The following is a 13,098-nucleotide window of genomic DNA, read 5'->3' as shown; positions in this document are numbered from 1 at the left end:
AAATAACCGCTGGAGAATGCTCGAGAGCGGTTGGTTTCTAAGTGCGAAATAGCGGGGGTGTGCAAAGGGTGCAGTAGGGTGAGAAGAACGCGGGGGTGGGGCTTGAAACGAATGCGCGGTGCACGAAATCGGACGGCTGCCGGCGTGGTGAATGGAAGCGGTAGGAAAGAGCGGGATGGTTGCCGCCGGAGGGTGAGAACACACGGCGGCGGGGGTTGGTACGGCTCGAGAGCGTGAAAATGCGGGGGCGGTACTCCCTTGTAAAAGAAAAATATATAAACTCGAAAGCCCGATAAAGTCAGTGCCCGCTGTTACATCGAGCCCTCCTTTTCTCTTTCGTACCGAACGACGCCTCTTTGTCCCCCCGTTCGTCCTTCTTTCCCTTTTTGGGCAGGCGGCCGGGAGAATAGAGAATGAATGAAAGAAAGAGAGAGAGAGAGAGAGAGGGTGGAGGGGAGGGGGGGGAAGGAGAGAGAAGATAGACCAAGAGCATCATCCGTAAATCCGAGTAACGGCGCGCTTCGATGCGTGATATCAGCGGATCGCTCATTTCGCGAGAAACGACAAGGCTCGCGCCGCGCGCGATGGAATTTTACACAGAAGAAAAAGTCGACGCGAGCGGTACTATTTTCCGCAGTTTTCCACTTTGCAGCCATTGAGATTATTATGGAATATGGGAGTGTCATTCGTTACATGTGCCCGATACATGTGGTCGAATCTCGTTAAGTCTGTTCGACGCTCTAAAGTTAAATCGTCCGATGCGCTATTCTGTTTTGAGGGACCAGTTTTGAGGGACAAATATAAAGCCATACGGAGAACAGATTATTTGCAGCCAGACGAAGAATTAATTAAGCACGTTCGTGTCTTGCAGAAAATACAATTCGGAAAATATCGATGTTCACAGTTATAATACGAACGCGAATAAATATAAAAGAAGCATTCGGAAAATAACGCGATTGAAATCAACTGTTGTGAGGTCCCGCAAGATTGATAAAATTAACTTTATCTCTCAATAGCTTGTGAATGTAACAATTACAATAACAACGATGAATCAGACGCGTATTATTTGCAAGGAATAACTCGGTAACGACGCGTCGGATCGGATGAATAAATCACCGATGTCTCGTAACCTCGATAAGTCGACGGCTGTGTGATTTACGTAGACGTTAACAAATGTAGGTGAAGCACGTGGAATCACGAGGGAAAGGTAGCGGTACTTCGCGCAAGACTCTCGGTGGTCATCTCGAGGCAATGTAACAGGTTAAAACTCTGTGTACGTATAGCTGCAACTACGTTTACATGACCCACTTGCACCGCCCTACTGACATCGCTTCGGAGACTGCGCGTCGGATGTTAAATGTCGCGTAAATGTTTCGTGTCGATGTTATGGTACTGGTTTACGTCAAATCCGTAAGAGGACGCGCTAAAAGCACCGAGGGAAGAAGAAGAAGAAGAAGAAGAAGAAGAAGAAGAAGAGAAGAGAAGAAGAAGAAGAAGAAGAAGAGAAGGAGAAGAAGAAGAAGAAGAAGGTTCTCTACGCGTGATATTCGCGTAGGTCGATATAGATTATATAGGGAGAAAACACGTTCGATTATCGATTATCCGTTGACATTTTGGCTAGGGCAAAGTCGTCCTATAATATATATCGGGCCAAGAGGGCACGATTAAAATGATATATTTGATGGTTTCGGGGAGCACTCTGTGGACACAGCCGTCGATAGCGATTGGAGCGTGTAGGAAGGGTCATACAACGTGCGCCGCGCCCCGTACGTTATCTGGAGCAATCATTTTGTCGAAAATCTGCTGAAACTTGCCGGGAAATGCATTTACCGCAACAGGACTCCTCTATGCCGCGACAAAGTTGTTCAATCAAGCGCAGGGTTTCTAAGAGGAAGAGAAGGAGGGAGGAAGGGGTGAGAGTTGCCGGGGATGAAAGAGGGAAGGAGGAAGGGAGAGAGGGAGAGAGAGAGAGAGAGAGAGAGAGGCGCGACTCAAGAGGATCGACAGCATCAACTCGCAAGAATGGTCGACGACGATGGGTGGCGGCGGAGTCGTACAGACTCGAGAGGCCGATAAAGGTCGTCGCGACCGCCCTGTTACGTTCGCTTCGCTTCGCCAGACGCCGTATATTCTTCCAGATTTTTTCTCACTCGCGCGGTCTCACTTCTTATCTTGCTTCGTTCGTTCAGGTTACACTTCCTTTGAGAGTCGGGTGAAAGCTCCCACTTGGCGGGCGAGTCACGTGCGAATGACTAAATAACAAAGTCCGATCGTAGCGTGGATAAGACATGCTCGCGACAATTCGCGTTCACCAGCCGAAACATGAAGAATGGGGAATGAAGAGAGAAAGAGGGAAAAAGAGAGGGGAGGAGAGAGAGAGAGAGAGAGAGAGAGAGAGAAAATAAGAGGCCGGTCATTATTTTTCGAAAGCAGTGCCATTATCGCTACGATAAATTTTCACCTCAAAACTTTACACAGGCTTTGCTTTAGATAATCCTTCCTAAAATTAATATTTTTTGAGATCACTAATTTTTTTAATTACGTATACGTGAGTTGCACTCGCACAGAGTGCACAAAATCACTTACCGACACATGTGCCGACGCACATAGTCCTCTTTTCCTCGTCCGTTAGTGGGATATTCTGGGCAATGGACGGAGGGAAACAAAAGAGCCGATGTGTGCGAGGAAGAATGGCCGCGTGGCGGTATATCGCTTCGAGTAGTAACGCCTTGGCAATGGTCAGGTGTAGGCAACGTTGCGCTCTTGTACGCGTTTAGTTGTTATCGTATTGTCGCGTAGCGACGACAAAACCAACCGTGCCGTTAACAGAAATCATCGCAGCTTGTCCGAAACGACATAATTTTTTTAGATCGTGTCAAGTCATATGACGTACTTACAGATGTACTCTTTTCTCTGCAAAATGTTATAAAAAGCAAATGTTATAAATTTTTTCGCGATAATTGACGGAAAATCTGCTTTAATCTCTTAAGTATTTCAATGGAGAATCATTGTAAAATTATTACGACAGCATGAAGATACGTACGTCTGGGTCATTCCGTTTGAACGGTTTTAGCAAAACTTCTCAGGGATTGATTTTACGCTGCGCATTTGAAGATCTTCGAGACGTAGATAAAGTCGTTAAAGCGTAGGAGAAGGAGCACGACTAGTCCATTAATTCTAGCGAAACAATGTAGCAATAACAATGGAAAGCATCGCAATCGGGCGCGGCAGATCTTTCGGTTAAAGTGTATCTTCTATTACGCGCGAGGCAGCGTTAATCCGCGAAATTGCTCTCGTCACTCTAAAGTCTACATATAAGTTTTAAATGTTTCCGCTTTGTGTTGCACAAAAGATCGGCCGTTCGTCGCATTGATATCGTCCTCCCTCTCTCTCTCCCTCTCTCCCTCTCTCTCTCTCTCTCTCTCTCTCTCTCTCTTTCTTTCTTACATGGCGCAAGTTTAGACTTTGACTTATTTTCGTTAATTTATTAGGTTGGTGCAAAAATAATTGCGAGTTTTATTATTTTAAGTTTGACGCCGATTTTTCTAGTTACCGTTATCCTCTGTTATAGACACGTGATACATCGTTGTAAACGATAAAATTGGCGCTACTGATTTCAGCTTATGTCTATTGTTTTCATTTTCTAGTATTGTTGGATATAACTTCTTAATCCTATGAAGCATGGTGTGGTATATAAGTCACACTTGGTCACAATTGAATAAAAAAGTATTTCTTCACTTCTTATTTTTCTGATAGTATGTATCCTAAGGTTTTGGACATCGCTGATTCCAAAAATGAAGTCGAAATTTCAAAATTCTCAAAACTTGTACCAATATAACGGTTCTAATTTTGAAAAAAATAGATTACATAAAATCTATTATAACTAAGGATTTCGCCCTGATAATATGTCCTCAAATTTGTTTTCCAGGGATTTTTGAGGCCGCTGATTACGACGAATATGAGATCAGAATTGTAAGTTTTCCAAAATTCAATATGGCGGATCAAATTGTTTATCCGGAGGTTTTCGAGGTCGCTGATTACAGATCTAAAGTCGAAATTAAGAAATTCAAAATGGCGAGAAATCCTCTAGTGTATAATTTGATGCGAATCGGTCTAATTTTCACAATTTGATCCGCCATATTAGGTCCGTCATTTTGAATTTCTCGATTTCGACTTCAGATTCGTAATCAGTGAGCCCTGAAACCTTCGAATACACAATTTGGTATAGATCAAATTTTGAGCATTTCGATTCGCTATTTTGAATTTTGAAAAAGTTTAATTTCCGACCTCAGATTCGTATTTAGCGGATTGAAAAACCCTTTATAGGGGAGTTCGGCGAAAATTGTGCGTGGGAAAAAATATATGTTTCAAAGAGTTAAATTAGCCATGAAAAAAAGCAAATTCGCGCGATTTTATTGCATGAGTTTAAATTGGGACGTAAAGCAATAGAAACTACTCGAAATATCAAATTTATTTTTGGCGAAAAGTCAATTAGTGAACGTACAGCTCAACACCAGTTCCAAAAATTTCGTGATGGAAACGAAAGCCTTGAAAATGAAGAGGAACGTGAACATCCTTTAGCTACAGACAATAATGATTTAAAAACCATTGCTGAAGCGGACACACGTAAAACAACACGTAAAACTGGAAAGATTGTTTCCCGTTGGGAGAAATGTGTGCAGGCCAATGGTCTTTATTTTTATTAATAAATATAATTTTTAACTAATATATATATATATGCGTCTTTGTACTAGATACGTAAAAACCGCAATTATTTCTGCACCAATCCAATATATTTACTAATAATGAATATGGGTTTATCATTAATGCATATTTCACCTAATTGTGATTGAATTATGTAGCATCACTGAATAATGACCAGTCGCAAGTCGATATGCAGCATATACTTCTAATACGTGATATGCCTTTCGGTAACGTATAATTTCCGCCGTATAGAAACTGTCGTCCGCTAAAGTCATTGAATGGTCCCCTATTAACAAGCACTCGATAACGCACATTCATGGCGAGTAACATCTCTATTGAAATTCTCTTTGAAGGAAGGATGTTATAATCCGCCTTTACAAACTGTTTCAGGTTTAAGGGTCGCGTCTCATTACGTCCTCCTCGCATCGATCACGCGTATACATGATCGCTCATCGAGTCGCGGTCGAAGAATCGCCGTCCAAGTTGCATCGGCAGAGGGGAAGGGCGAGGGGAGGCTTCGCAGAACTCGCGAACTACGTAACGTTAAAATCTGCGAAGACGAAGACGCGAACAATAAATCCCTCGGCGAAGACGAAGAAACGTTCGATTTATCGGCGATGAATTAGGATTAAAGCCGCAGCCCTCTTCTCTCCGGGACGCTCCGCGGCGCGGCGGAGACACCGTAAATAATTCGCCGTCGAAGAATACGTCGTCCCTCGGACATACGAGCTTCAATGGCCACCGTAAGCACGGGAGAGTGAAATTTTTGTTAAGTGCGAAAATATCGTCCGCGTATGTCGATCCGCGGTAAGCAGTAAATAAGAGATACATCCTATATATCAGCCGGTCATGTACATAAAATATCCGTAAGCAACGGCGGGTACACGGGGCTGGAATTTGATCGGAGACCATAACTCTCGCTATCAAATATTCATTCGCCATTGACTAATAGATGCGGCGCCCGTCGGCCCGGTAGCGCTTCGCCGGTGGCGTGTAGCGCTGTGTACAAAATACGCTTCGTAGACGCGGCCGTGCGTATATATACGTGGAGCAACGTTGCTCTCGCTATCGATGTGAAGATGGAACAGATCAGCGCCTAACGCACTGTGCTTTTAAACGAATATCGCGACGAGTCCGCGGCGGGGATGCTCGTTCGTTTTCGAATGACTCGTCGCGCGACGCGCGCGCGCGGTCGCGAGTGATATATATATGACGTATATATATATATATATATATATAGTGGGTTGATAATTGAGCCTTTAGTTCTGGAGCGGAAGGCTGCCTTCGAATCGGCCGATCGACAGAATGAAAATGAACTTTCGATTACGACACACACCGATCCGAATGGATCGCTTGCCATGTTAATTGACGTGAAATAACGGAAATAACGAAATGAACAGCGAGAAGTCGGGATCGGCGAGAAACGTCGGGGAATTTCATACGAGTGATCTCAAGTAATTGCAATTATCCCGCTCGAAGTAAGACGTTTTTCGCAGTGAATTTCACATAATTACTCAATCGCCCGTCGATCGCTTATCCCGAGATTTCTTTCTCTCTCTCTCTCTCTCTCTCTCTCTCTCTCGGAACGAAAGATTATTCGCGATAACTCGTTCTCCGTAAATGTTACGTAAATAGCACGGCAAAGCTGTACCGTTCAAATAAAAAGACGCCTTTTTCCCCTTTTGCTCTTAAGAGTCTTCGGAAATCGCTTTCGGATAAAGAATCGAGTGAAACATACTCGTACCGTTGCAAAATATCTGCGCCGGATATTGCGGACAAAGTCGATATCTCAGTACGCGGAGAGCAAAGTCGATTCCATCTCTTTATCCCTTTATTGACATCCACAGAATGCGCTGTGTGCTACGGTCGGGTTAATACTCGGTCTCCAAACATAATCTCGAGTCATCGTCCGTTACGTATTTATATCTCGCGATGTTGTATAATGTAATATGTGTATATTCAATCGTCGAAGCATGAAATTGCGATTTAACCGGATCGTCCCTCAGTGATTGCCGCCGTGATTCGATTGTGATCGTAACGTCGAATGTGCATCGCGTCGCATCACGCTGACCACGTCGAGAAGAGAGAAGGGGGGAGAGAGAGAGAGAGAGAGAGAGAGAGAGAGAGAGAGAGAGAGAGAGAGAGAGAGAGAGAGAGAGAGAGAGTACCTTCGCGAATAAATCGTCGTGCGTTTAAGCATGCGACGATTGATGCTTTTAATGTTTCATCGGCCGCATGCATACTCCGCGCCAATTTAGCGGCGAGGTTACCATTGCATACGATAATCATTTCATATCGACGCTACCGGCGAATACGACCCCCGTGAGGGTGAACGTGCGATGGCCGCTTTGCATTTCCTTTTTTATCAATCACGCTTTTACTCGATGATCGTTGTGCTATCGGTTTTCCTAACGGTGTGGGCTATCGGTGACACCTATTTACTAGTCGCCGTCCGATATACAGAGGAAGAGGCGTGCTTTTTTTTATCTCGCGAACTCTTTTACGTTTCAAGCTTCTTTAGGGCGGGAGATGACCCGCCGCTGTTGCTCTCTTGCTGTTTCTTGTTCATTCTCTCTGTCTTTCTCTCTCTCTCTCTCTCTCTCTCTCTCTCTCTCTCTCTCTTTTTCTCTCTCTCCCCCTTTCTCGTTCTTTCTTCCTTGCTTTCAGCTTAAACTCAAAGACGCAATTAATTTAAAATATTTAGATTACATTTTTATTTTAATCTCAGATTAAAGCACCGTGAGACTGTTGATTTTCAGAGAGAGAAAGAGAGAGAGAGAAAGAGAGAGAGAGAGAGAGAGAGAGACACAGAGAGAAGCTACCGTTTTCTCGAGAAAGTTAAGTCTTCAGCAAAAAGTAGGGCGCACCTCGTCAGATTTCGAGCAAGCCACGCGAAATATACGCGAGCATGTAATAGAACGGAGTTTCCTAAACTTTTCCGTGCAGTGTCCTTTCCTGATTATTTTAGAAGCCACTGTACTTTCAAGCGGCATGAACGCATTATCGTTTCACGCCACGTTTTAGTGGTTGACGTTAAAGACGTTTATTGTATTAAAGTGAGAATATATTATATCGAAATTCACGTGGAATTGAAAAATCTCGTTATTTGGTACAAATAAACTTTCAATTGTTCACGACTAAGAAAGAATTATGCCCAAATATTTTTGTTTAATGTTATTCTTAGAAAAAATCGATAAATATATAGAAAGAGTAAATCTCACCGATTTTGTTGAAATTGAAATATATTGTGAGAATGATTTAGAAAAAGAACCAAGTGGAGGCAACATTGATTGTTGAGATATGATAAAATAAAATTTAGGATTTTGATATTTTTGTAATTAACGTGTTGCACACGGAACAAAGTTTATACATGTCGTGTTAATTTCTTCCTTATCTTGTAAGTAAAAATAAGCAAAAGTAAGCAAATGAGAAATGTTTGCTTATATTATTTAAAAAAATTATGATCGCATTTTCGACGAATGTTTCTACCTATTTTTGAATAATATTTAGCTACATGTTTCCCTTAATTTTAGATAGCTTTTAACATGTGGACACGAATTATTTTATTGTATTATATACTACACTTATATATCTAAAACATTTCGTTGTTGCTAAAATCTTTCGTCTTATTAAATTAATGAGTCTGCTATGTACCAAAAATGGACATTTAACGTAAAACGTTATGTAAGATTAACAAAAACTCCTACGTAAGGTTAAATTTAAATGAGATTCAAAATTTAAGTGAACACATAAATTTAGAGACTTTTGTTCGTTTTTAAAATGTCTCCATTTTCAGCATATGGTACATTCATTAATTTAATAAGGTGAAAGATCATACCAACAATTTAATGAGATGTAAATTAAGAGAAAAGAGATTAAAGATAAAACCAATGAAAGTAAAATCGTGAAGCGAAATGTAAGAAAAATGATTAACTTTACATATATAAATATATATTTTCTTTATTTCTTACGACGAAAGCAAATAGTATTTTGTTATAATATAAAAAATTAATTTTATATGTTAACTGAAAATTTATTATATAGGCAGATAATGTTTGGCCATAATATTAAAAAGTACTTTTATATGTTTTTAGAAATTAGTTGTATATTGAGATATGCAACGGTTATCAACAATGTAACAACCATCTTATAAATAATGTAACCAAATACTTTTTTTTTTCATAGAATCAACTTTTGAGAGATATCTAGAATTAAACATCAAAATTTTAAACTTTATTTCGCCATATCTTGATAACCAATGTCGTCTTCCACCTGGTTCTTTTTACAAATTACTTGTAATTATTACCTTTACACAATATACATATCAATTTCAACGAAAACGGTAAGGTTTCACCTTTCTCTATATTTACGGAAAAATCGACTTCTGCGATAACCCCGTATAATCGCATGGCAAATTGCTTCTATGCCAAAGAGCAAACTAACGCCAAACGGAATGTGAAAGAAACGGTTTGATTTCATTAAAAAAGAAAAAAAACAATTGATTTCCTGCGTGCCCGTGACTGAAACAAAAACTTTTCAACAACGCGTGGAAAATTCCTGCGCACCGTTACGTATTCCAGCGTGGATTCTCCCATGCAAAAGGTTGACGAATAAAACGAGAGAAGAAAAAAGTGTAGAGGGAACGAGAGAGAGAGAGAGAGAGAGAGAGAGAGAGAGAGAGAGAGAGAGAGAGAGAGAGGGGTAAAAGGAAGGGAAGGGTGAGAAAACGGGCATGGGGGTGAAAGAGAGAAAGGAGACCGACGCATTTTATTTCGAATTCCGACGACCACTAAACAAGTTCGCTCTCGCAGGTACCGTGAACCGTCAAAAAATTTATTGGTCGTCTCGCGCGCTTATCGGTGACGTTTATCACGCCGCAATATTTTCCTCCTGAAACACAGCTCGCTCGCCCCTTTTTTGTCAGTCGTTGACGCCGCTATTTCTCCTGGCGCGCTCGCGCCCCTATGACGTCCCGCGGCGGACTTTCTCTCCCTCTCTCTTTCTCTTTCTTTTTCTCTCACCGCTTCCCCCTTTCTCTCTCTCTCTCTCTCTCTCTCTCTCTCTCTCTGCATTTCTTCTGTTTTATTTCGATTTAGAAAAAAAAGAATTTGGTTTTAATTTTTTCACTAACCGCGTCAAAGTCCTCTCGGTGCTACCGGCGCGGGCGCCGAAATTGTCGAGACCGATCGACCGTTCCGCGGCGGTCAGCGCCGTCCCACGAGTGCTTCCGCGCGAAATCCAGTTAAACACACCGCGTCGCATTTTCGGTCACATGCGAATGTAACGCGAATTGAAACATGATTCTTTCGGCCACGGTACACCGGAGCCGAAAAAGGGGACCGCTGACATTTATGGACCGTACGCTCTTTTATACCGTGCGCTGTAACTCGCACTCCCGAGCGAACGTTTTTTGCGCTGCTTTTTAAGGCCGCGTACGGTTTTGCCGATTTTTAGGAGGAAACAGGGGCATTGTTTAAGACGAGAAAAAGGCCAGGTTTGGAGCGCTCGTCTATTCGGTCGTATTATTGTCTAATTACTGTTATCTCTGTGATTGTCAGATTGATTTTTAGATTGAGATATTTTCCAAAAGCGGATCGATGCATCTGCAAAATAACATCGCACTTTTTCTCTACGAATTCGACTGTATGGCTGTCACGCGTGAGGTTTCTTTCTCATACCGATTAATCTCTCTGGCAATTTTATTTGTAAATATATCGAGGTAAGTTGAACGAGAACCAAGTTTATTTGGATTTAACACTCCAGATATTCCCGACTGTTATATTGTCATTGAGACAAAGCTGCGTAAGATTCACTTTTTATGCGAAATTATTTTTGTAACTCGACTCGTATACACCACTGGTCACGCAAAATAAACGTTTAATCATTACTTGTGCTTTTATCTATTTGAAAATTAACGCAGAGAAATTGGTGTTGTTTCGTGACAGACTCGTATCGGCGAGCGCGTTCGTATGTATTTCAATTAAAAGGGCTGTTCGACGCGACGTTCAGTTCCATCGAACGGTTACACCGGTCGAAACACGATTCTTTTGGTTACGAATCAATGGTATCGAATAACGTGAAAAAACTCGATTTTTTGTATTTTATCGGGTTATATGATGGATTACTCTTTAGATTTTATTGCAGGTACTTATGAAACCGCAGTAATTTAACGCAATAAATATTAATGATAAGTATAAAGGATTCACGCCAGTTATTATTACTTATGGAGGCACGCAGGCATGCGTAATAAAGCGATTCCAAATTCCAAATTTCACCTGATAATAGAGTAATAAAAATTCATTATATTCAATATTGAGTATATTTAATTCATCATGTTTGTCATGTATTAACACGTTATTGTCTCGTGTGAAACTAAATATTTTATCTTTCCTCGAGTGATGTTGGACATCGATAAAGCATACACGCCATATATGGCCCCACTATTATTAATTGCAATTCGTCGAATGATTTGTCAATCATTTTCCACGTATAAATTCGTCCAATAGATTACCCCATGATTTTCGCAGCATAGGTGTGTTTAACAGGTATCATAGTCTTTAATCGACGTTCTCACGTGACGACATGTTTAACGGCCGGTTTTTCAATAATGTTTAATAATGGTTAAAATATAGTTTAATTAAATTGTGAATGATAATCATCTAAACATCGTTTAATGGTTTAATAAACATCGTTACACACACACAATACACACAATACAGTATCTCTATTATTATATTTAAAATCATACTGTTAAATATTTGTAAAAGTATAAAATATTTGTTACGATGTTTGATAAAGAATATTACGAAGAGAGTAGTGAAGATGAGGACATTTTAGGATATATAAAACATATCAACATGAAAAAAAATCGTGTTGTAAGGCGAAGATGAAATCATTTTGAAATTTGGGATGAAAAAAATTTCTTCAAAAACTTCGTTTATCCAAAGTTGCAGTTCATACGTTAATAGAAAAAAATTCAAGACACTGTTCAATTACCAACTGAAAGGTATTTATATATATATATTTATATATGCCATATAAATTAAATGACATATATAGAATATTTCAATCATATTAATTTTAACTAATTGACTAGTTGCGAAATATGGTATTTACTGATAATAATATTGTTACTAATAATGATATGAATAAATTACACGAATAATATAAAATTTATTTATATTGTATTTTATTTCTTTCAGAAATCAGGTTCTTTCAGTATGTGTCAAATGATATTAGTAACATTAAGATTTTATGCTAGTGGATCCTTTTTGATAAGCGTAGGTGATTTTATTATGTGTTCATAAAAGTACAGCAAGTAAAGTAATTAGTAAATTTCAAAGGCAATTGCTCAACTTAGACCTGATATGTAAAACTTCCACATACAGAAAAAGATATTCAAAGACTTCAGGAAGAGTTTTACAATATTGCAAGATTTCCATCTTGCAATAAAAGTGACTCCATACAGCGACGACTTTTCGTTGGCAACTTAAGAATAACAAAGGTTTATCTAAACTGTCTTCAGCGTATGTTTGCCAAACACACAGGATGTAAAACTAGGTTTATGGATCAAGGAAGGATCAGATAATTTTTGGTTTAAACTACGATTGAAAAACCGGCCCCAAGAGTGATCTCGACCATTCATTCGCGCGCGTCCACTCGTACGAATAATAATAGGGCGCATTGTCGGTGGCAGAGACCGTCGACGGTGACGTAGCTTGGCGCGTTCGCCACAACGCGCGGCGATGGTAAATTCGAGCCAAGTCGCGCTCACCCTCGTCCTACGCGGCCATTAAAATAGAATAACCCATACATGCGCCGAAGTTATACCGACTGCTTGGGAAAAGCGGGAAAAAAAAAAGAACGAATCGCTCGCGCCGCGAGCGGCGGCGGTGGATTCTTCATCGTGACACCGGCAGGTCATACGTCGCGAGCCGTACCATTTTCCGCGCTGCGAAGTAGAAAAAAATCAGCAGGAGCCGTTGTGAAATACGCGAGATATTTCTGTGAAATTATGCGTTCGAGAATTTCGCGGAGAAGCAGCAGCGGCTGCAGGAGCGCCGTGAGGCGAACCGTCGTCGTCGCCGCCGCGTCGCCGCCGCCGCCGCCGCTGCGCCGCCGCCGCCGCCGCTGTCGCCGCGAGAGTGCATATATTCGTGAATGCATATTCGCGAGAGACAGAGGAACTCGTTGTCGATTCGCCGTCGACGACGAACTAACACTGGCGCTAGCAAACACGCGAGCGCGTGCGAAGTTTCTCCTTCGATCTCACGATGAAAAGTCACGGGAGTAATCCGAGTTACAGCCGCGCGCGGTATCGGCGAGCGAGACGAACCGGAAGGATCCAAACGGTTAAATAGTAATTATACGCGTAATAAAAGCCGCGCGCTTTCT

This window comes from Harpegnathos saltator, unplaced genomic scaffold, assembly GCF_003227715.2.
Source record: "Harpegnathos saltator strain DR-91 unplaced genomic scaffold, Hsal_v8.6 scaffold694, whole genome shotgun sequence".
Classification (NCBI taxonomy): Eukaryota; Metazoa; Arthropoda; class Insecta; order Hymenoptera; family Formicidae; genus Harpegnathos; species Harpegnathos saltator.
Note: the sequence above shows the minus strand (reverse complement) of the source record.